Source organism: Mastomys coucha, unplaced genomic scaffold, assembly GCF_008632895.1.
Source record: "Mastomys coucha isolate ucsf_1 unplaced genomic scaffold, UCSF_Mcou_1 pScaffold1, whole genome shotgun sequence".
NCBI classification, from domain to species: Eukaryota; Metazoa; Chordata; class Mammalia; order Rodentia; family Muridae; genus Mastomys; species Mastomys coucha.
This window is the reverse complement of record NW_022196891.1, coordinates 82,732,860-82,755,751: the sequence shown is the minus strand read 5'-3', so window position 1 is coordinate 82,755,751 and position 22,892 is coordinate 82,732,860.

The window sequence follows — 22,892 nt, the reverse complement described above, 5'->3', positions numbered from 1 at the left end:
GCTCCAAACCCCCAGCGAGTTGAGTCTCTGGTTTCGGTTTCAGTGGGCACAGCAGGGCTCCCACACACGCTTGTGCACAGACACAAACACACACACACACACACACACACCAAGATTATTCTATCCTTGGCCATGTATCCTTTTGACATAGCTCTAGAAATTCGGGGCTTTATTTTTGCTTGTTCACTAGTTGGTTGTATAGATGGATTAATAAATCAGTGAATAGATGATGGATGGATGGATGGATGGATGGATGGATGGATGGATGGGTGGGAGGGTGAATGAATTGGTTGGTCGGTTGGTTGGTTGGTTGGTTGGTTAAATGATCAGATGTTTGGTTAGTTGGTTGATTAGATGGTTGGAGGGTTGGTAAATTGTTTGGTTAGGTGGCAGTTTGGTTAGATGGTTGTTTGGATGGTTCAAGCACTATACCTGGAAAGGGGGTAATGAGCTATCTCCAGTGGCCCTGACAAAATGGTTAAATGGTTGGTTTAGTTAACCTGTTAGTACCTACTTACTTTCTACACAACAAAATTCTCCGGGTTCATCTTATTCCTACTGCTGCTGGTTCATGTGCCTTCCCCAAAGTCTATGTTGGAAATGTAATCTCCATGGCTAGTTTTGAGAGGTGGCATCTTTAAAAGGAGACTGGGTCACTAATTAATTAAGGTTATTATCTTGGGAGTACGTTGATAAGTGGGTCCCCTATGAAATATCCTCGGGAATCTCTCCTTTGCTCGCCTTCCCTCTTGTCTCTGTCTCTCTCTGGAATTCTGGCACTACCTTCATATTCTTTTAGCCTTTGCCCTTGTTTTAGTACAAAATGTTTCCTGTAGGTACATTTGAGTCCTTGGCCCCCAGCTCGTGGTGCTGTTTTGGAAGGTTCTGGAACTTTTAGGAAATAGAACCTTGTCATAGTAGCTGAGTGACTAGGGTGGGCCTTGATGTTTGATAGCTGAGCTTCCCATCTTCTCTCTGCTTTCTGACTGCACGAGAAATATCACCAGCCCACCTGATGCTCTGCCACAGTGCTTTCTCTGTCAGGAAGGATGGTATATCCCTTCTTAAGGTCTAAGCCAAAAGGAAAAAAAATGGAAAAGAAGAGAGACTTTTTACTCCCTTAAATTACTTCTTTTTGGGTATTTGATTACAGCAACAAGAAAAGCAATTGAGCCGGGTGGTGGTGGCGCACGCCTTTAATCCCAGCACTTGGGAGGCAGAGGCAGGCGGATTTCTGAGTTCAAGGCCAGCCTGATCTACAGAGTGAGTTCCAGGACAGCCAGGGCTACACAGAGAAACCCTGTCTCGAAAACCCAAAAAAAAAAAAAAAAAAAAAAAAGAAAGAAAGAAAGAAAGAAAGAAAAGCAATTGATACAGGTTGGAATGCCTTTGGGTATAAAATCCCACTTCATAGGAGTTGCAGAGTACACTTTGCCATGAGTCTGGGGTTTCTGGCATCACCAGGATTTCTGTCTGGACTCTTCTTCTCCTCTCTGGTCCTTACGATCTCCACTGAAAGAATTCAGATGATACACAGACAGCATAGTCTAAGAGACAGTAGAGTTTGTTAAAGTACAGAACTCTCTCAAGGGGTAAGAATAGGCAATAATTGCCAACAGGGCATCAGTCTGCTCGTTAGGTGAGCTTTCAATTACTTTCTAAAATCCTTCGAACAAATAGCTTTTCTTGAGGGTCTTGTCCTATTCCGGGTGACTGAAAGGCCTGTTTGATGGTCTCTTCCAGGAGAGACAACGGTGGGTGCTTGTTCCCTCTTAGAAAGCACTCTACTCTACAGAGTGTTTGGGGCTCCTGGTGCCAAGTTTAGACATTAGGTAATGAGCCATTGATAGTCTTCAGACAGTACAGAGTATCTCCTCCCAAGACCAGAGATGTGAGTCAAGTTCCCTTCTTTAACTGATAATTAAAGTCCTATTGCTCTAATCTTTCATTTAACAGCCTGCTAACCATGAAGGAGGGGTCTAATTCCCAGTGCCCTGCAGGGATGCTAGAGTCTAGCTGCCTAACACTGGATCTTGACACCTGGCTCCTTCCCTAGTGTGTAGGACATGGGAAAAGAGGGGTGTTCTGAAGGTTTATAATACAATGTTCCGATTGCGTTGCGTACTTTCTTGTGACCCGTACTCTTCTCCTCTCAAGTGATTTCTCCCTTTTCAGATAGAACTCTCTGCCCTAGCCCAACCCCATCACTGCATACTTAAAGCACTTGACAGGCTTACAATTAAAAAAGGTTGTCTCAGCATGAACCCTGCCTTGACTAGCATCCACATCTGATCTAGAGCTATCCCCCTCCCCGCCAAAGGCAGGACATACCTGACACATGCATGGAACAAACATGCAAACAGTAAACCCAGGTTCCCTGAGAGCAGAGGGACCTGTGACCATAAATTCAATGGTCCCATGTAGTACCTCCAGGGGTGGGGAGGAAACACAGTCACACAGAGTCCCAAGGCCACTGCGAGAGCTTTGGCTTCAGTTCTAAGAATTATAGAGGGGCACTAAGGAATTTACACCTTCTCAGCTATTCAATGGAAACATCCATTCAAAATGATGTTTCTGTTTTATTTTGAGCCCACCCTAGGAATCCTAAAAAACACCATTTGACTCTACACAAAAGAACACACTAAAGAAGAGATTCTACAATTATAGAATCCCATATACTGTGTGCATCTTGGCGCTGGGCTATTTCTATGAGACTTGAAGACAGGCTGGAGGGGTACCCAAAGGGGGGATTCCTCAGTGCTATCTTTAAATACCTAAGAGAGAGAAGACTTCCAATGTCTTTCCCCAGCTCCTACCAGGGTGCTTGATGGTCCAATGCCAGCCTTATTGTTACTGTTTGGTAACTGATCTAAAGACAGACGGAAAGTAGTGGATAAAGGAGAACATCTTACAGGAACTTAGCGACTCTTCTCATGAGACAGTATCTTTGCCAACAGCTCAAATTTCTTATGACCCTCTCTATGTTCCTTCTTCTCTTTCATTTACAAGACGCTACGTGTTGTATTTTAGGCAGTTACAGCATTACTTAATCAACAATCAGGTAGAGCTGAGAAGGGTTTGGAGTCTACAGCTCATTACAAAGCCTCCTTTAGGTCCCAAAACCAGAATTTGCTCTCTCCAGTGTCTTTTCCACCCCTTAGAATGTTCCTGGGGGAAGTGCTGAACTGTTGATAGAAGAGAGTTCAGAGCCATTCCCACCAGTAGGAGCTGTGTGGCCCTGGTCGATGTACTCAGCCTCATACTCCTTAACCATACAACTGAAAAAGGGGTGAAAAACATCTGAGTTATAGAGCAACTGAAGTTTAAATGAACTAAAGAAGGCTAAGTGTCCGGAACATTGCACGGCAAAAAACTTTGCTTTTCTTGGACATTCTTGTCCTTCACACAAGATCTTAGGGTATAAAGACTATATTCTGCTCACCTCTGCAGCTCCTTTGAAATCGAGTAGAGACCTGTGTTAGTGAGGTTCAATAGCTTTGAGTTAGACCGACGAATCTATGAAGAGTGCAGTGTCATCTCTCAGGTGTTCGAGGGAGAGCACATACCCACCCGCATTGCTTTCAGTAATCATGGTGTCCCTTCAAGGCATGTGTTAGTCTCTGATGATGAAGTGTTCCACTGCTCACTAATCAACATGGACTCAGTGAATGCTCTTGACTGAATAAAAGCTCTGATGGCCAGGAGAGATAGAACAGGTTCAATAGTTTCTACTTGTTATTTATGAAATAACTACGTTACTCCGCACAGGGGATCTCTGAGGAAAACTGAATACTCGACTTGTACTTTGTTTTAAAGACCTATAGATTTTACCAGGATTCACATTGAGCTGTTGTTTTTTTTTTCCCAACTCTTGTATAAAAGGGAAATTGATTGTGTTTATTATAAATAAAGGTGGAAAGGATGGCTGAGCTGCCACTGAGAGAGGGGTCACCCTACACCATTTTGATTTCTCTCCAGGAAGCCTTTCCAAAGACAGGCCAAGGGGCACAAAAACCACAACAAAACAAAGACTGCCTAACTACCTGCAAGCAGGCTCTTCCTGTGTAGACACACTGCACATTACACTGATGCCTGCATCTGCTGACTCCACATCGTCACAGAAGGTAAAGAACCCTGAAAGCTGACCTCATAGTACAACAAATGAAGCTCCAGAGACAATTACAAAAAGGTCCTTCTGGGTCCCATGAAAACAACGTGGCCCTGGTGGCAATAGCCCAGCTAGGCTCACTTACAAAGATTTGATGTCACCTTCCAAAGGACGTCCATTTCTCGTGACCTCTCCTGGATCAAATACTCCCAGCTGCACTCAGGACTGGAAATGAATTTCCAAATGACTCTGCTTCTTGAGGAAATTCTTGAGGAGGGCTAATGTGTCTCTGAATGGCCAATCAGAGCAGACAGTGGTCAGAACCAGGAATGGATATGTATGCCATCCAAAAATTCTCTTCCTTGGAGCTGGATTTGAAGCTACAACCAGAGCTAAGCAAACAAGAAGCGCCTCAGTCTGGTGACTTCTGAGTTGGCCTTGCTGGCTGCTACTGTTTGGTTTTGGAATGTCCCGCTACTGAAAGCATGGTTATGGTGGGGACCATTCTCTCAGGAGGGTCAGGTACTGAGGTGGCACACAGTGTCAAAAAAGACAAAGGCTGATGACCTCTGCTAGTGTCACTCTCTTACTGTTCTGGGGGCCAGTCGCTGATGGTCTCTGGCAATTTAACTCTCTCTTCCTATTCTGTTAAAAGCCCCTGGTTTCTGGCAATTAACTCCAGCTGATAGCAGCAAGAGATTAAGAAATAAGGCTTAGTTTCTCTCAGGCTCAAAGGCCCCTTGCTGGCCGGTGAGATGCTTGGAGTTTGTTAACTCTTCATGAGCCAGAGAGAAAGAAAGGGAAAATTCAAGCACAGTCATAGACATACAGAGAGAGAAAGAGAAAGAGAGAGAGAGAGAGAGAGAGAGAGAGAGAGAGTTTGGCTGGGCACAACCACCTGTCTCAATAATGCCACAAATGTTCATGAATACTTACACACACACACACACATATACATAGACATATATACACATATATACGTATATATATGTATACACACATATGCATATATATGTACAAACATATATGTATATGTATATATATATATATATATATACACACACACACATACATACACACAGGTAGACATACATATGCATATGTAGACATATACATTTGCTGGATGGGCCTGAGCCCCAAATGCCACGCTTTATTTTTCCTCTTCGGCAATTTATACCTTTGACAAAAGTTTTATAAAATTACTTCAGATAAAATGTTACATAAGAGGAGAAGTTACAGAAGGATGTCAATACCTAACCTATGCTTCATTCCAAACCTATGCTTCATTCTTTAAGCTCACTATAAGTTCAAACCAACAGTTTCACATGGCCTTGCTTTATCATAGTGCACACCTGTGTCTTCATCCTTGGATCTGACCTAGAATGAATGTTTTTCCTTGATCACAGATCTACCACAGCTTATTTCTCTTCTTAGTGCAATTTATGGAAGCTCATTGTATTCCTTAGTATGCCGCCTTTACTTACTACTCTATGAGGAGGCGCACATTCTATTCTTGATTCTAACTTTGTCACATCCTTCTGGCAAAACCATCTCATTAAACGTTCTTAAAATTATTTGTATCAAATCAAGAATAATATAATTAATTCATTTAGCATTAATTCATGAAAGTTTATCTTTATGTTGAAGAAATTTGCCCAGTAGGGTGGGCTGATGCCCAGGAATCATAAGACTATATAACAGTGACAGGAAAGGCACATCAGCAGAAAGAAGCAATCCTGGAATGAAGTATCGGGGGCTGTGCCTCTCCAGAGCGCACCCTTCACAGTCATGCAGGATGACGGGCCATCTCCAGCAAACTCACCTTGCTTGCCATCGCCTTTCCTAGGTGGCTCCTGTAGTGAGGTGATCTGATGCTGCTTGTATTCTAATGCTACCCACTGGTTCCTTGAGATGTATTTGCCCCAAAGAGCAGATCCTCAGGTACTCAAGTGATGCCATGTGAATCTTCTCCCCAATTTAATTGAATAATAAAAGTCTAGAACTTGTGATTGGGCAGTGGAGGGAGTAAGGTGGGACTGGAAGTTCAAGAGGCTGATGCAGGTAGGGAGAGAGAACGTTGTTGGAGGAGGAAGCCACCATGGACCAGAACTGCATGGCCAGGAGAAACAGCAAGTACCAAGGGGCTTTATAGTTGGGGAATAAGTTAGTAGAGCCCTAGATTTGCAGAATCTAGAGTATGTCTTGTAAATAAAATTCCTGAATTGTGTGTCTTTTAATACAGGCTTATTAGGATTATAAATTCCTACTACAGCTTCTACCAGTGGAACTATTGGGAAGTGATGGGGCCTTTGAGAGATGGTGCCTAAGGAACGAAACCTAGATCATTGAAGGTGTGCCTGTGGGGGGGACATCGAGAGCTGTGCCTTGCCCTGCTTTGCTTTGCATCCTTGGTCACCCCATGTGGGCCCAACAGATCATCCCACATGACCATAGATTGAAGTCTCACAAACCAAATAATATTTTCATCTTTGTGAGTTTCTTATCTCTGTATTCTTGTCACATCTATGGAAAATTAACACTGTCAATCAGAAAGAAACAGCAAGAAGAATGGGAAAGGAGGCCCTTGGAGCTAGGCAATGGCATGCTCATGAAGAGTGAGCACTGCTCCTGCAGGGACCTGAGTTCAGTTCCCAGCACCCAGGCCAGAAGGTTCATAGCTGCAACACTAATTCCAGGGGTACCTGATGCCTCTGGCCTCTGCGTGCACATGCCCTGCACCCACGCAAACACACACATAATTAAAAATAAAATAAATCCTTTTTTAAAAAAATTAGACCCAGAGAGAAGTAGGGGGAGGTATTTATGTTGGGGTGGGAGTGTATCTTTAGATCGGGAGATCATGTTGTTGCCCCTTCTGTTTTTGAACATCCTAAAGTCACCACACCCACCCTACCTCCTGGACCCGAATAAATCAGATCTGAAGGAGGAGTATGCTCAGACATCAGCATTTCCTTAAACTTTCCAGGTTATCCCAGAATACAGCCAAGTTAGAGAAACAACAGCTCCTGCCATCAGCATCTAAGGAAGAGGCAGAGGTGACATAGGCCAAGCTCCACACCAGCCTTCCCAGCACCAGGTCCACAGTCTCTGGAAGCCCAATCTACAGCACTGCTTATCCACGCTCGCACACTCAGGTTGGCACGAGTCCCGCCTGTCTCTAATGCTGCCCAGAGGGCAAACCATTCCTGCAAGCGATTTCTTAAGTGAGTCAACTGAGTAGGCATAACTGAAAAGTTGCAGGCACAGCAACTAAGGCAGGCCTCCTTTAAAGACAAAGAGCTCGTAATGAGAAGAGACTAGAATTAGTCTCCGCTCAATTTCCAAGGACAAAGAGCAAACTGCCTCACAGCCGCCAGTGAGCCCCGCAGATGCCAAAGGCTTGGCATGGGCTAGGCTCCATTGTTTCTAAGGAGAACAGGAAATATTTATTTAGGATTAGAGGCAGCTGCCTCAATAGGACAGCTGGGGATGCTGGAAGATATAATTAAGAAAGTTGCATGAGGGAGGTCTGGAAAGAGACCAGGATGCAAGGGGAGACTAGGTAGAAGTTGTTTGTATAGGGTTCTCCTGTGGGGGCAGCTGAGTGTTACCATGTACTTAGAGGAGAAAAAGATAAATATGGCATCTAATTAACAGCTGACTTGGGGTTTTGAGATCAAATACAGGTAGAATCCTATTATAGCTGCTGCTGTTGCTGCTGATCCTCAGAATTCTTTTGTTGAGTGACTGTATCCATCCTAATGAGTGCCTGCTAGAGACAAAGGAGCCGCTGGTAACTCTGTCTTCTCTCAAGCTCTCTCAGCTCCCCTTCTAGAAGCGAATGCCCCCTCCTAAGTCAGCAGCATTTGGGAAGGGATCCAGTGTTAAGATTATCAGCATCAAAAATGTGCCAGGATTACCAGAAATAAAAGAATGGAGCTGTACGGAAAAAAAAGAAAAAGCGACAGCTCCTTTTGTTTTCTGGCCATATAAAGTTGGAATTGTTTCAGCAAAATAAGAAAGTAACTTCTTTGCCATCCCACCTTCTGTAACGTGTATAGACGTTGAGTGGTTGTTTCAACCTATGCTGCAGCACATCACTGTCCCTTGTGCTAAATTAAAAATGATTAAATAAAAGAGTTTATTATATTTCTTCTCTAAGGTGTGTGTGTGTGTGCGCGCATGTGTGTGTGTGTTTCCTACATGTATGCCTGGTTTCATGGTTTGCTAGATGTGTGTATGTGCAAGCACACATGGGTGTCTTCCATGATAGCTCTCCACCTTCTAAATTGAGGTAGCATCTCTTATTAAACCAAGAACTCACTATTTCATCTAGCGCAGGTAGCCAGCTTGTGTGGGGATGCCCTGTCTCTGCCTCCCATATGCTGGGTCACCACACTAACACGACATTTTTTAAAAGGTAGTCACATCTTTTGATTAAATCACACTGATGCCTCATAAAATGTGATGTTCAACATTTGTTTTATTTTTTAAAATATTCCTGAATTTCTGTTTTTAAAATTTTGTGTATTCATTTGATGTATATGAATACGCTGCAGCTGTCTTCAAACACACCAGAAGATGGCATCAGATCTTATTACAGATGGTTGTGAGTCGCCATGTGGTTACTGGGAATTGAACTCAGGACCTCTGGAAGAGTAGTCAGTGCTCTTAACCACTGAGCCATCTCTACAAGCACCAACACTTATTTTCTTAAAGTCAGAGCATTGAATAGTTTCAAACACAGAAACTCGGCCAATAGATAATATGTATTTAAATACAATGTACGCAGAACCGTAGACTACAGCACACCAGGCTTCTTTTTTTTTCTCGTGTTTGGGACAGGCTCTTACTATGTATCGGAGGCTATCCTCTACCTCACAGTCATCCTACCCAGCCTCCTGAATGCTGAGATTCTAGGCATATCTACCCCACATGGCATTTTGCATGGACCTCACGCTTTCTGCAAGTGTCTCACCCGCAGTCGCCTCTCCAGTCTTCATTTTACCCATCTTTTACGATACTGTGATTATAGACAGGAAGCAATAGTGTCAGCGCCTTCGAGTTCTTATGGTGGCTCCAGAAATAAGATTTGCTTCGGACTACAGTTTCCTCTCCTACTATTGCAAGATATAAGAATCAGAGGACAGTTAGATAAACTGATCTGGAGAACGCATCTCTAAGGTATGGGTGGCCTTTTTTGAGGTGGAGGGGATGCATGATTTTAATTAATCTATTATAACAATATAAAAACTCAAACACATCTAAAACAAATGAAAAGTAGATTTCTGTAAAGAAAAAAGAAAATATCTGAAGAAATTAAAGGGAAACATAAAAATGAAAACCAGGAACTTAAACTGTAAAAAGTCAGTATGGTCATCAGTCAAATAAAATAATTAGATAAAATCAGTATATACAAGGAGAGATCAATAGAATCTGTGTATAATTTATATGTTAGTCAAAGAAAAAAGTGTTTAAAAATAGAATAGTGCCTATGTGATTTGGGGATATATACTGAAAATGGTAACCTTCATATCTGTATGATCTTAGACAAAGACATGGGGCTGAAACAGTTTGTAAGAGCTGGGAATGCCTGCAGTTTAGTAAAATTCATAAACATTCAGAGTCAAGTAGTTGAGTGTAGCCACAGTAAGATAAAAGCTGGGTAGCTAATGTCAGACACTACCAGAAGTAAACTTCAGAATGATTTAAAAGAAAAAAGAAAAAGCATTTTCAAAGCCACCAACAAGGCCTAGCATACAAGCCATTTTTCTACATAAAAATCATGCAAGAAGTGAAATAAAAGAAGTGTTAAATTCAAGTTCTATATTCAAGGCACCACCTAGTGCAGCCAAGTGGCTTGTCCAGTGTTGCTCACAGGTTAGGGCTAGCCAGACTTGCCACGGGAACCCAGATCTACGGCTTTCAGTGTCTTCTCCGTATCTTTGCTCAGGCTACATCAGGACAGGATGGCCATTCTGAAAATCCGATAAAGCAACCTCTCATCCTCACTGTGTAATAAATCACACAATATTAAAAGCAATTCTGTTGCAATGAAAATGCAACGGTCAGGGCCAACCTCCCTCCCGTTTGTTCTTGCCTCTTGCTAATCATCATCATGTGAGCTATCACCAGGACAACCCGTCTCCATCACAGACATCTAGCCATAGGAAGATTATCTGAATTTAAATGTCCCTAGAAAAAATGATATCTGGGATCCCACCCCGCAGGTGTCACAGCCATGGAAGCATCATGGCAAACGGGTGCCACCATATAGGACCACACGGGCAGAGGATGTCCTTCCCAGTGCCTGAAGCTGCCACCAGGGAAACAGGAGTCAGTAAGAAGAGTAATAGCCATCTAATGGAGTCAGCATGATCCTCTCACCTGCTTTGACACTGACCTCTTACTGAGAATTATTGAAGTTTCCAGATGCCGATTTATTCAAGTCAGTAAATTCCAATAAACTTAAATTTTAGTCTCATAGTATATCCTACTCAGCAAAAATCCATACTTCATTAGGAAAAGACCAAGAATTGACTAGCCTTGGGGTCTGGGATTTATTGCTCAGGAATTAAGAGCATTGGCTACTCTTCCAGAGGACCTGGGTCTGATTCCCAACACCCACAAGGCATCTACAACTCCAGTTCCAGGGGATCCAGCACCCTCTTCTGACATCTTCCAGCTCCATGTTTACTTGTGGTACACATGTAGGCAAGACCTTCATAAATATAGTAACGAGTAAATAAATCTTTTGCGAAAACTAGCAAGTGTTTGCAGCCTCCTGGAGACTGGGTGACTACACTCCTTGTCAGTGTCAGGCAGCTCGTCAGGCCAATGTCACCCATTTCTAAAGCCACCAGGGTAGTGCAGAGTTAAGGCATTTCTCATTGCAGAATGTCAGAGCTGGTAAGAAGTGTCTACCTGAAGTCACTAGACTTCTTACTGAGTGACTCCTGGTTGCTCACTCCTCAATGTGCTTCTCCTCCTCCTTCCACCCCTGTCAAGAACCCCCCTCCCCAACTCACTTCCATACCTTTCCGAGGTCCGTGATTTTATTGTGTGACCCATCTGGTTTAAGCAGGGCTGTCTGCATGACCATTGGATTGACATGATCTTTCAGAGCCAAGTGGGATTGCTTTTGGCACACAACTGAAAGGAAATGACTGTCCTTTTCCTGAATCTCTCCATGGGAAATAGTCCAGCAAGTGGGGTTGAGGGTCTCCTCCATCCTTGTCTGGCTGTTGCCAATATGTTTAAATTTCTCCCACGAGCCAGGTATGAGCCAGGCTTGAAGTGTAGCTTTATAGTTTACTGCTCTTAATCCTCTCAACAGCTCTGTCTACATTTTATAGGTTAGGGAATGGGCTACAGAGGATAAAGTTTCTTGCCCATTATAGGGTTGGCTAACTACCCTGGTTTGCAAAGAACTGGGGAACTCTTCCAGGGTCCAGGAATTTCAGTGCAATGAATGGGAACATCTTGGGTGAACTGAGACAACAAACAACATTTGGGGGTAGGGTGGGGACATGTCACAAAACAACCTCAGAACCAAAAGCCAACTGAAGTCATTCTTGCCCCAAAGTTCAAGTGTGGATACACTTCAGGAAAAAAAAAAATCGCACGTGGTTATGTAATAAAAATTTCTGCTCCCCCCACCCCATATATCTCTCATCGTGACCTTATTTCTCTCTTCTGTTTCTAGTTATCATTGGATCCCAAATCCAAGTCGAAGATTTAGAGTCTATGTGATCCTATTTTCTGTTTTTATTCATTCCCAGCTTTCTTCTTACATAAATTAAGCCTTGTGCTGACATTCCTGTGATTAGGAAAATCCCACAGGGTTTCAGGAGTTTGTTTACTGGCTTGGCACCCTTCTGCTCCAGTCCAACCTTGCTGAATCATTCCCTCACATGATTTGCTGTGTTTCCTTTCAAAGAGTCAGGTGAGCACATTTCCCAGATCTCCACTCTGCATACAGGATGGAGAGAAACTGCACTGCTACTCGCTGCGTGAACCCCATCAGCCTCGCCTAACCAGAATTAAAAGCAAATTTGTGAGTTCCACCCCATAGCCAGGGACTCTGAACTGCAGAGTGCATGCAAGTGCATTTGAGTTAGAGAAGCCTCAGGCTGTATGCAACCTGTTATTCCAAGACATTGCTTGCTAAGCATGCAAGTCCCTTGGAAGGGGCCAGAGAAAAGCTCGATGGTTGCAGCCTATGCTACGTGTGCATAACACCTCTCTTCGCTTTCAACACCAAACATATACATAGCAGAACATAATATGAGAACTTCCGGCCCATCGTTGAAAAAAAGGAATCCTTCCAAGATCTAATGAACAGCCCACATTCATTAAGAATCAACACTGTGGGCAGGGTGTGGTGGCACATGCCTTCGATCACAGAACTCAGGAAGCAGAGGCAGGCAGATATCTGTGAGTTCTAGGCCAGCCTGGTCTACAGAGTAAGTTTCAAGACAACCAGAGAATGAGAAACCTTGTCTCAAAAAAATTTACAGCAATTTCTCCCCTGTGGAAAACAAAGCAAAAACATGTAGAGTGACTCCTAATTTAAAAACATGTTCCTTTTAGAACAATGTGAAACATGGAAACTGAGAGCAAAGGTTAACTATTTTTTTTTTAAATTTTAAGTAAGGCAAAAATCTCAGGCTGGAAAGAAGGGTCCTGAGTTAAGAGCATGCATGGCTCTTTCAGAGGATCCAAGTTCAATTCCAAGCACCCACAGCAGGTAGCTCACAGCCTCCTGTAATGCTAGCTCCAGAGGACTGGGTATTCTCTTCTAGCCTCCAAGGGAGCGTGCGCACATGTAACATAAACTGATAAAGGCAGATGCACATACATCTTTTTTAATAAATTAAATCTTATGTTGTATACAAACCACACTTAAGGATAGGCCCTGTATGGCATACCTCACAGGGTCAAATGCTGAGCATGGGGCCTGTCCTTAAATGTGGCCAGTATGAAACAAATTCAAGGGCGTTCGGGTTTTTGTTGTTTTGTTTTGTTGTCTCATAAAGCTTTGTCTGATTTTCTCGGTTTTTTTGTTGTTGTTGTTTGGTGGTGGTGGTGGTTGGGGGTGGGTTTGCCTTAAGGTGTTTTCCTTCTATATTTTGCTTTCTGATTTAAGAGTTTTATGGGATTAGTGTTTTTATGGGATCTCTTTCTGTCTGTCTGTCTCTCTCTGTCTTTCTGACTCAGTCTCTTTTCTCTCTCTACCTCTCTCTGTGTGTGTCTCTCTCTACCTCTCTCTGTGTGTGTCTTTCTATCTCTCTGTGTGTGTCTCTTTCTGTCTTTTTCTCTCTCTCTTTGTCTGTCTCTTCCTGTCTCTGTCTCTCTTTGTCTGTCTCTCTCTGTTTCTTTTTATCTCTTTGTTTCTTTCTGTCTCCCTCTGTCTATGTCTTTCTCTGTCTCTGTCTCTCTGTCTCTCTGTCTCTCTCTCTCTCTCTCTCTCTCTCTCTCTCTCTCTCTCTCTCTCTCTCTCTCTCTCTCTCTCTCTCTCTCTCTCTCTCTCTCTCCCTGTCTTTCTCTGTGCCTATGAGTGTACATGTATGATGCAGCTCATCTGTATGTGATTTTCATGCCTTTTCTTTCATTCTTTTTTCCTGTTTATTTGTTTTGTCCTATTCCGTTTTGTTGGTTTGGTTTTATTTTTCTCTTTATTTTCTAGTGAGAGTAAGAGAGGGTGTAGATTTGTGTGGACAGGTGGGTGGGAAGGTAGAAGGTGGGATCAGGGATAAGATGGGGGAGGGAAAACAGTGATCAGAATATACCGTATAAAAATCTATTCGCAATAAAAATTAAAATCATAAGAAAGTATCAAAAACTAAATCTTAAAAAAATATATATATTAAAATCCATTCCCCAACTGGTAAGTACCACTGGATTGAAAATTTGTACATAGCCACTTCCATCCTTTTCCACAAATGACTGAGCCAGCATCATCAGAGGAAGATGGCACTCTCTTCCTAAGGCCACAGTGGATGACAAGGATGAGCTGGCAATCAAAGAAGTGACTTTTGATGTCTGTTCTCCATTACTCTAATTATGGAATGTGATGACTGTCCATTTGCTGTTAACTTTTCTACAGCTCTGTGATTTGTGGCCAAGTATTACAGTTTTTCTTGATGGTGTGGTGACTTTAAGCAAGGACAAATGATGACAGACCCAGGGGAAGTGAGGAGATCGGGCCTTTTCATGGTACTCAGAGCACTTCTCTGCTTGGTGGCCAGGGGTGACGGTATAACAGTGACATGACAGCCCATGGCTACAATGTTAGGCCCAACCATTCTGACGACATTTGACTGAATTAATAACTGGCCAATTCATTCAGCCCATCAATTCCCTTGAAGTTACATTTGATAGAAATAACGTTAATAACATCTGTTCTACCAACTAAGTGATTTGTTTGTTTGCTTGCTTGTGTGTCTTTTAACTGGAAGGACAATATGCTTCCTATCGTAGCTTGAGAGGTAATGCAAAGGTCGCCAAAATTAAATTCTCTCCTTTGGGAGGCATGAATAGCTTTTTGTGGATGGCCACACGCATCCAGCAAGAAAGAGTCCTAGGACCTGTTACCTCTCTAAGGGCAAGGTACAATGGAAACCTCATGCTGCTTTGGCCAATGATCTTTCTAATCCTAAAAGAGAATGTTATTTTTTTTATGTTTCATTACATTTATTTGGTGCATGTGTATGTGTGTGTGTCTGTGTGTGTGTCTGTGTGTGTGGTGTGCATATAAATACTGATGCATACCACAGCACACGTATGACAGTTGGAGGCCAGCTTATGGGAGTCAGTTTTCTCCTTCCATCATATAGGTACCAGGGATCAAACTCAGGTCAGCATGCCTGAGAAGTTCCTTTACACACTGAGCCATCTCATCTTCCCTAAAGAACTGCAAGCTGAAACACACCCATCTCCCTTTCGTCGCCTCTTTTTCAATATTTGGTCACCACAGTGATTAAAGTAACGAATACAATCAGTATGCACCTGCCTGTTTGAAGACCACCCATCCTCTCATTTAGTGTGGCCCAAGTAATAGAATGTCTAGTGGAAGATAAGAGAAACCTGAGGCCATAGCATCTAACACTATGAACTCTTAGAAGCCCTAAGAAGGACAGAGCCCCAGGGCACCTTCTTCTCCCACCCTGAACCCTTTCCTACACCACAAAGAGTCTCACGTGTTGCCTGGGAGTATTCAACCACCCACAAATATGGGCACTGACAGCCTGGCCCTCAGCCCACTCTAGTGTCTGGGCTGAATACACACCCGCTTCCCAGCCCATCCGGATGGCAAGCATGGAGCTGTGGGTGTCAGGAATGAACCATTAATGTCTAGAGTTGGAAGGGTCTGCAAAGTTGTGTCCCTTTGACTCCAGGGAGAAGGTTTCTATGAATGGCGTATAGATGAGGGAGGGAGAGAAACAGAGGCCTCTGAATAATGGGATCTGCTTGCTGGAGTGAAAGGTATGCACCCCAGTCTTTCTCCAGCAAATACTCACTAGCCTTCTTCAGGCTGGGGTCCTCACCTCTTCACAGGGTTCTTTAGGATTTAGGAAAAGTCATCCTTAAAAGAGCTTCATTACAATACGCAGATCCGACGAAGCTAAATAACAAGGAGGGCTCGAGGGAGGATGCTCGAATCTCACTCAGAGGGGAAAATAAAAATAGTCATCGGAGGTGGGTGGAGGACGGGAACTGGGTGGGAGAGGTAACTGGAAAGAGAAAAGGGGGAGAGAGCTGGGAAGAGAGGAGAGGGGGTGGGGCATCTCTAAGATGTTACAAAGACCTGGGATAGGGACAGGCTCCAACATGTTTATGAGGGTGACTCTAAAGTGAGGATACAGAACCTGAAGGAGCCACCTCCTGTAGCCAGGCAGGACTCGCCATGGGGGGATAAGAACACCAACCCTTTAACCCAAAAGTTGTCCAGCATATAAGAAGAGCAGGTACAAAACTGCAGCAGAGATTGACAGAATGGCCAACCAATGACTAACCCAACTTGAGACCCATCCCATGGGCAAGCACCAACCCCTAACACTATTAATCCTCAATTATGCTTGCAGACAGGAGCCTAGCCTAACTGTCCTCTGAGAGGCACCACCCAGCAGCTGACCAAATCAGATGCAGAGACCCCGAGCCGAACATTAGACGGAGTTCAGGGAGTCTTGTGGGAAAGCTGGAGGAAGGATTGAGGGACCAGGAGGAGATAGGAATCCCAAAGGAAGATCAACAGAGTCAACCGACCTGGGGGCTCCCAGAGACTGAGCCACCAACCAAAGAGCATATATAGGTTGGACCTAGTCCCCAACCCTACACATAAGTAACAGATGTGCAGTTTGGCCTTTCCCCCAACAGCTGGGACAGAGGTTGTCCCTGACTCTGTTTGCCTTCCTGTGGATCCTGTTCTAACTGGGGCTGCCTTGTCTGGCCTCAGTGGGAGCTGGCATGCTCAGCCCTACAGTGATTTGATATGCTACCTTAGGTTGGTACCCAGGGGGTCTTCCCCCTTCTCAAAGGAGAAGGGGAGAGGGAGTTGGAAGGAGGGGCTGTTTGAGGGGAGACTGGGAGAAGAAGGGGCTGTGATCAGATGGAAAGTGAATTAATTTATAATTAATAATTAATTAATTAAAAGAGCTACAAAAACATCTGCAGAATATAAATGAGTCAGAGAAGCTGATGCAAGCCTAAAGCAAGTTGTAGGGAATGTGGTTGAGCTGAAAGCTATGAGTCCTCTTCAAGGGAGGCAGCTTCCAGGCCCAGGGAGTCTGGGCTCAGCACTGCTGGGTTTTTCTAAGTAAGGAGAAGGGGATATCTAAAAGGACGCACAATCTATTCATCTCTAAATTCTGGGGACTCGTTCAAATTTTGGCTTAAACAGTCTTTGAGATAAACCAGGCAGTTGAGCTAGTGGATTTTATAGCCTCTGAGGTACCCGGTCTGAGATTAGGAGACGGACCTTCTTAGGCTGTGGCTAGCTTCCTTGAGAATCCACAGATCTGGAAAACAAAGAGTCTCTTTCTTGTTATTCTGCTGCATATCTTAATGTGTGGCTAGATCACATTTCCCCAAACATGGCTTCTTGGAAACTATTTAGCCAAAATGCCATCAGCTACTTCTCTGGTGGCTTTTACACACTGTAGAGTCCCAGTCATCCACTTCCACGAGCCCTAGCTCATCTGTTTCACGGTCAGCCAACACAATGAACAGAGGGCTCAGAGACGATGGCTTTTCTCTCTAGCTGCTATGTGCGTTCGTTTTTGAATGCCAGGGTCCAGACAAAGACCTGATGATTCAGTCATCGAACTTGATGGACAAGACCCATGAGCTCAGGCAGTATACAGAAGGCTGAGACTGCGGACAGAAGTCTTGATTAACCAGAGTGTGAAATGAGGTGTGTGGATGACTGACTGTCAGAACAGCAGATGGAACACAGCGGCCATGCCAGGGTAGAGGTGGGGCTCCATACATCATGCAGACCTGCCTGGGACTGATTAGCCATGCTGTGGCTCCATGCAGTCTTTAATTGATTGATTTGAGTTTGCGGTCAGAAAACGACTGTAGGCTCCAGCTTATCTGTAATTATCAGTAACCAGAACCAGACTTCTCTCTCCTTACTAGGGCAGGGCTCCGCTAGCCTGCTTGTCTTGTCTCCTTTTCAGATTTTGGTTACCACTACATAATAGCTTTCGGTGCCTTAATGTGATAGCCAGTGACCATTGAGAAAGAGTATCTGGGGGGACGGGTACCAAAGATAACAGAACAGGCACTGCTGTTCCCTCATTAGCTTAATATGTGGCTACTTGGAGTTCAAGACAGTTTTCAAATACCTGTTGTTCACAATATAGCTAGTTTATTATAGGCAGAAGCCAGTGAACAATTAAAATAAGATTTTCTGTAACTAGAGAACAAAGGAAAAAAAGAGAGAAAGAACGAGAGAGAGAGAGAGAAAGAGAGAGAGAGGAAGGAAGGAAGGAAGGAATGAAGGAAGGAAGGAAGGAGGAAGGGAGAAATAGAGAGAGTGAGAGAAAAAGAAAGAAAGAAAGAAAGAAAGAAAGAAAGAAAGAAAGAAAGAAAGAAAGAGAAAGGAAGGAAGGAAGGAAGGAAGGAAGGAAAGAAGGAAGGAAAGAAGGAAGAAAGAAAGAAAGGAAAGAAGAAAGAGAGAGAGAGAAAGAGAGAAAGAAAGAAGGACTCTGATGCTAATTACAAGCTCGTAAGAATCAGAATGTTGTCGTCCGGGGTAAGGCACCGCTTTTGGACCAACAGACTAGACCAGCCAAGTCAGAAAGCAGGAGGTTACTAAAGACCCTTTCTCCCCTCTCAGCCCCTCACCCCTCACTGCATCCAGCAGTAAATCATATTGATTTCATCTTTTAGATTCTGAGGCTTGGGAAAAAGTGCCTTGGAGCCACAGAATCCTGGGTTCAAATCCCCTTTCTGTCATTTATGAGTTGAGAGACTGTGAACAAGTTATTCATTCTACTGTGTCTTGGTTTTTCCCAGCTATTTGTATGAGAGAGAGAGAGAGAGAGAGAGAGAGAGAGAGAGAGAGAGAGAGAACATGGGTGTGCATGTATGTGTGCACAGTGCACATTCGTGTGACTGCCAGAGGAAAACCTTGCACAGCATTCTTCAGCTCATTGTTCACCTTGTTTTTCTTAAGACAGAGATGGAGACTCAACCAATTAGGCTATGCTGGATGGCCCTCATCCATCAGGGGGGCTGCCTATTTTCACCTTCCCGATGGGCTTGCAATCATAAGCCACCACAAAAAGATTGACCTCAGGTTCTTGGGCTAGCACAGCAAGAGTGCTCTCTCCCCAGCCTATCACCTTCCTTAGCTGTATCAGTCACAACACCTGCCTCCAAGGGCATGGACTAAGAGTAAGAGACACAGTGTCACAGTTAAATACAGTGCTTGCCATGCATATGCTTAGAGATGCACGGAAGTGTTGTTATTGTTCTGATGTCTCAGCCCCGCTGAAACGGTGCCTCTGACTTCACGTGAATTCTCTGTGTTGCTCTATGGGGTGAGGTTCAGCCATTCCGGGATGATACCTGCACCACTGATGTCACTTCTTGATACTACAGAGGTGAGGACGGTGAGCGCCACAGCCCTTGTCATGCAACAACCATGTCCCTTGTCTTAGCATACATTTCATTCCTGAGCTCTCACTGTGTTTTGTCATTTTGATCCCAAGGATGGTTCCTCCAACTCTGTGCCTAAAATCCTAAAACTCAGGTCCTCAGCAGTGCCTGACACTACTATGGCCCCAAAGGAGTAGATCCTGAACCTCATTTTATGAATGAGCAAGCTAGGCCTCAAAGGAGGTTAAAGGAAAACCAAACGAAGCCCCCTCTAAGTCTCGCAGCCCAGCTGGGGTCCTCTGACCTGAAGCCAGGTCCTTATCCGTTTCCAGGAGTCTGCTGGCCTCTTTCTGACAAAGGTGCTGTCACAGCTGCTGCACCCTGAGAACCATCCGTCCCTCTCCCCGGCAGGAGTGTAGATGAGGGACTCAGGTCTCACCTGTGCCAAACGAGTAGCTCTACCACTGAGCTACACCCTCAGCCCTGGGGCTTTCGCTCCTTCCCTGGGACTAAGGAGGAAATGCTGGGGTGTTTCTGAGGAGGCTCCAACCTCAGCTTAGTTGCATTGCACTAATCTCATCAAGAAGCCAACACACAGGGAGGGCTGGGTCCCATGGGTGCTCCAGGGGGTGCCTCTGGTCCCATGGAGGCTTCAGGGATGCCTCTGTTCCCATGGGTGATACAGGGGATGCCTCTTGTCCCATGGGTGCTGCAGGAGATGTCTCTGGTCCTGTGGGAGCTTCAGGGGGTGTCTCTGATCCTGTGGGAGCTTCAGGGAGTGTCTCTGATCCTGTGGGGGCTTCAGGGATGCCTCTGGTCCTATCAGTGCTGCAGAGGATGCCTCTGGTCCCATGGATGCTGCAGGGGGTATCTCTGGTCCTGTGGGGGCTTCAGGGATGCCTCTGGTCCTATCAGTGCTGCAGAGGATGCCTCTGGTCCCATGGATGCTGCAGGGGCTGTCTCTGGTCCTGTGGGGGCTTCGGGGATGCCTCTGGTCCCGTGGGTGCTGCAGAGGATGCCTCTGGTCCCATGGATGCTGCAGGGGGTATCTCTGGTCCTGTGGGAGCTGCAGTGGATGACTCTGGTTCCATGGGTGCTTTGGCATTCTTTCAAAGTTGCTCTTAAGAGCCAGAATAAGCAGGGGGGAGAGCTGGGCATGAGTTATAAAGTAGAACTGAGCAGAGGATCAGTCCTGAACTAGAACTCGGTTGCCTTCCCTCCTGTCCCTCATGCACCCGTGTTCCTCAGTGAGCCAAGATCTGTGTGAAGGTAGGGATGCCATAATCCATAGAGAACTTTCTACCCTCCTTCCTGTAGCTCTCATTCATATCAGAAACAATAGAAAATGAACAGAGAAGGAACTAAACAACAGATGTCAAGTGGTAGTGAGAGTTACACAGAGAAGTAAGGGCCGATAAAACTAAGGGGCCATCTGGTTTTTAATTAAAATTGTTAGTTCCCATACAAAATAAATGGTGTCATTATGACATTTCCATCTACACATATCCTTGTGCCATGATCATATTTACACATGTGCACACACACACACACTCACACACACACACTCCTTTCTCTTCTCCTGCTGGCCATCTGCCTCAGTACAAATAGCACCATATTTCCCTGTGGAAAGGACTGGTGTTTGTATTCAGTGACCAGGAAAGAGGTGACATGTAAGCAGAGATACACTAAGAAATGGGTCATAAGCAAGCAAAGCTGGGTGGGAACAAAGGTCCTGAATTAGCAGCACATCAGATGTGTGTAGACAGCAGGTACACTGAAGCCAGAAATGAGGGAAGAGCAGGTGGTAGAAATCCAGGGAATTGTGTTGATGTACCACAATTTCTGCATCCACTCCTCTGTTGAGGAGTACGACTCAGCTATTAAAAACAATGAATTTATGAAATTCTTAGGGAAATGGATGGATCTGGAGAATATCATCCTGAGTGAGGTAACCCAATCACAAAAGAACACACATGGTATGCGCTCTCTGAGAAGTGGTTATTAGCCCAGAAGTTTGGAATACAGGAAGAACAACCCACAAACCACAAGAAACTCAAGAAGAAGGAAGACCAAAAGGTGGACATTTCATTCCTTCTTAAAAGGGGGAACAAAATACCCACGGAAGGAGTTGCAGAGATTAACTATGGAGCAGAGACCGAAGGAAGGACAAGCCAGCCTAAATATAGCTATCTCTTGAGAGGTTTTGACAGTACCTGACTAATACAGATGTAGAGGCTCACAGCCATCTATTGAACTGAGTACACGGTCCCCATTGAAGGAGTTAGAGAAAGGACCTATGGAGCTGAGGGGTTTGCAGCCCTTTAGGAGGAACAACAATATGAACTAACTAGTACCCTCAGAGCTCCCAGGGTCTCAACCACCAACCAAGGACTGTACATGGTGGGTCTGATTGTTCTGGCAACGTGTGTATAGTAGAAGATTGCAAATTTGATCATCAATAGGAGGAGAGGACCTCGGCCCTGTGAAGGTTCTGTGCCCCAGTGTAGGGGAATGTCAAGGCCAATAAGTGGGAGAGGGTGGGGTGGCAGGCATGGGGAGGGGGGAGGCAACAGGGGTTTGTTCTCATTGTTTTTGTTTGTTTGTTTGTTTGTTTTTTGGAGGGGAAACTGGGAAAGGAGAAATTTACATGTAAATAAAGAAAATATCTTTAAAAAAAAAGAAATCCAGGCAATTGAGCAGATGAAACCCAAAGGGAGGGAGCAGACCACACAGAACCTTACAGGCCACAGTAGCTATTTTGGACTCCACTCTGAGGATCATCTCAGCGAGGTATTTAAGACCAAGGACATGATGTTTCTTGCTGTGGCTGTTCTGGGCCAGCCAAGGCTGAGGCAACAGTTGCGGAGATGAGAGTAGCTGAGACAGACAACAACAGACGACGGGGCTGATGAGTGTCAGCGGCAGGCCGTTTTTCAAAGCACACTCATTAGTGGCTGGACTGCTTCAGCTGAGAGGCTCAGCCTCTCTTCTAACACTTCTGGAATTAGAAACAGGGAGATAACAGGCGAGGCCTTGGGAAACCCTAGTGTGGGTTAAATGAAGTCATCGACATGACGGCTGTACCTACTGTCGGGGTCCTTCTGCTGCATAGAATGCAGTCTCCCACCTTGTTGCAATGTAGCAATTCTGAACCTATAGCAAGAATGTTTACCTTCCTACACCTCCTCTTTAAAAATGTTTTTAAAAAGTTTTTGGATATTTTCTTTATTTATATTTCAAAAGTTTTCCCTTTTCAAGGTCTCCCCTTCAGAAACCCTCTATCCCATCCCTCCTCCCCCTGCTTCTATGAGGGTGCTCCCCCACCCACCCACCCACTCCTGTCTTCCTGCCCTGGCACTCCCCTACACTGGGGCATGGAACACTCTCAGGCCCAAGGGCTGCTTCTCCCACTGATGTCCAACACAACCATCCTCTGCCACATATGCAGCCAGAGCCATGGGTCCCTCCATGTGTACTCTTTGGCTGGTGGTCCAGTCCCCCGGAGCTCTGGGTAGTCTGGCTAGTTGACACTGTTGCTTCCCCCATGGGGCACCCTCAGCTCCTTCAGTACCTTCTCCAACTCCTCCATCTGGGACCCCTGAGCTCAGTCCAATGGTTGGCTCTGAGCATCTGCCTCTGTGTTTATCAGGCTCTGGCAGAGCCTCTGGGGAAACAG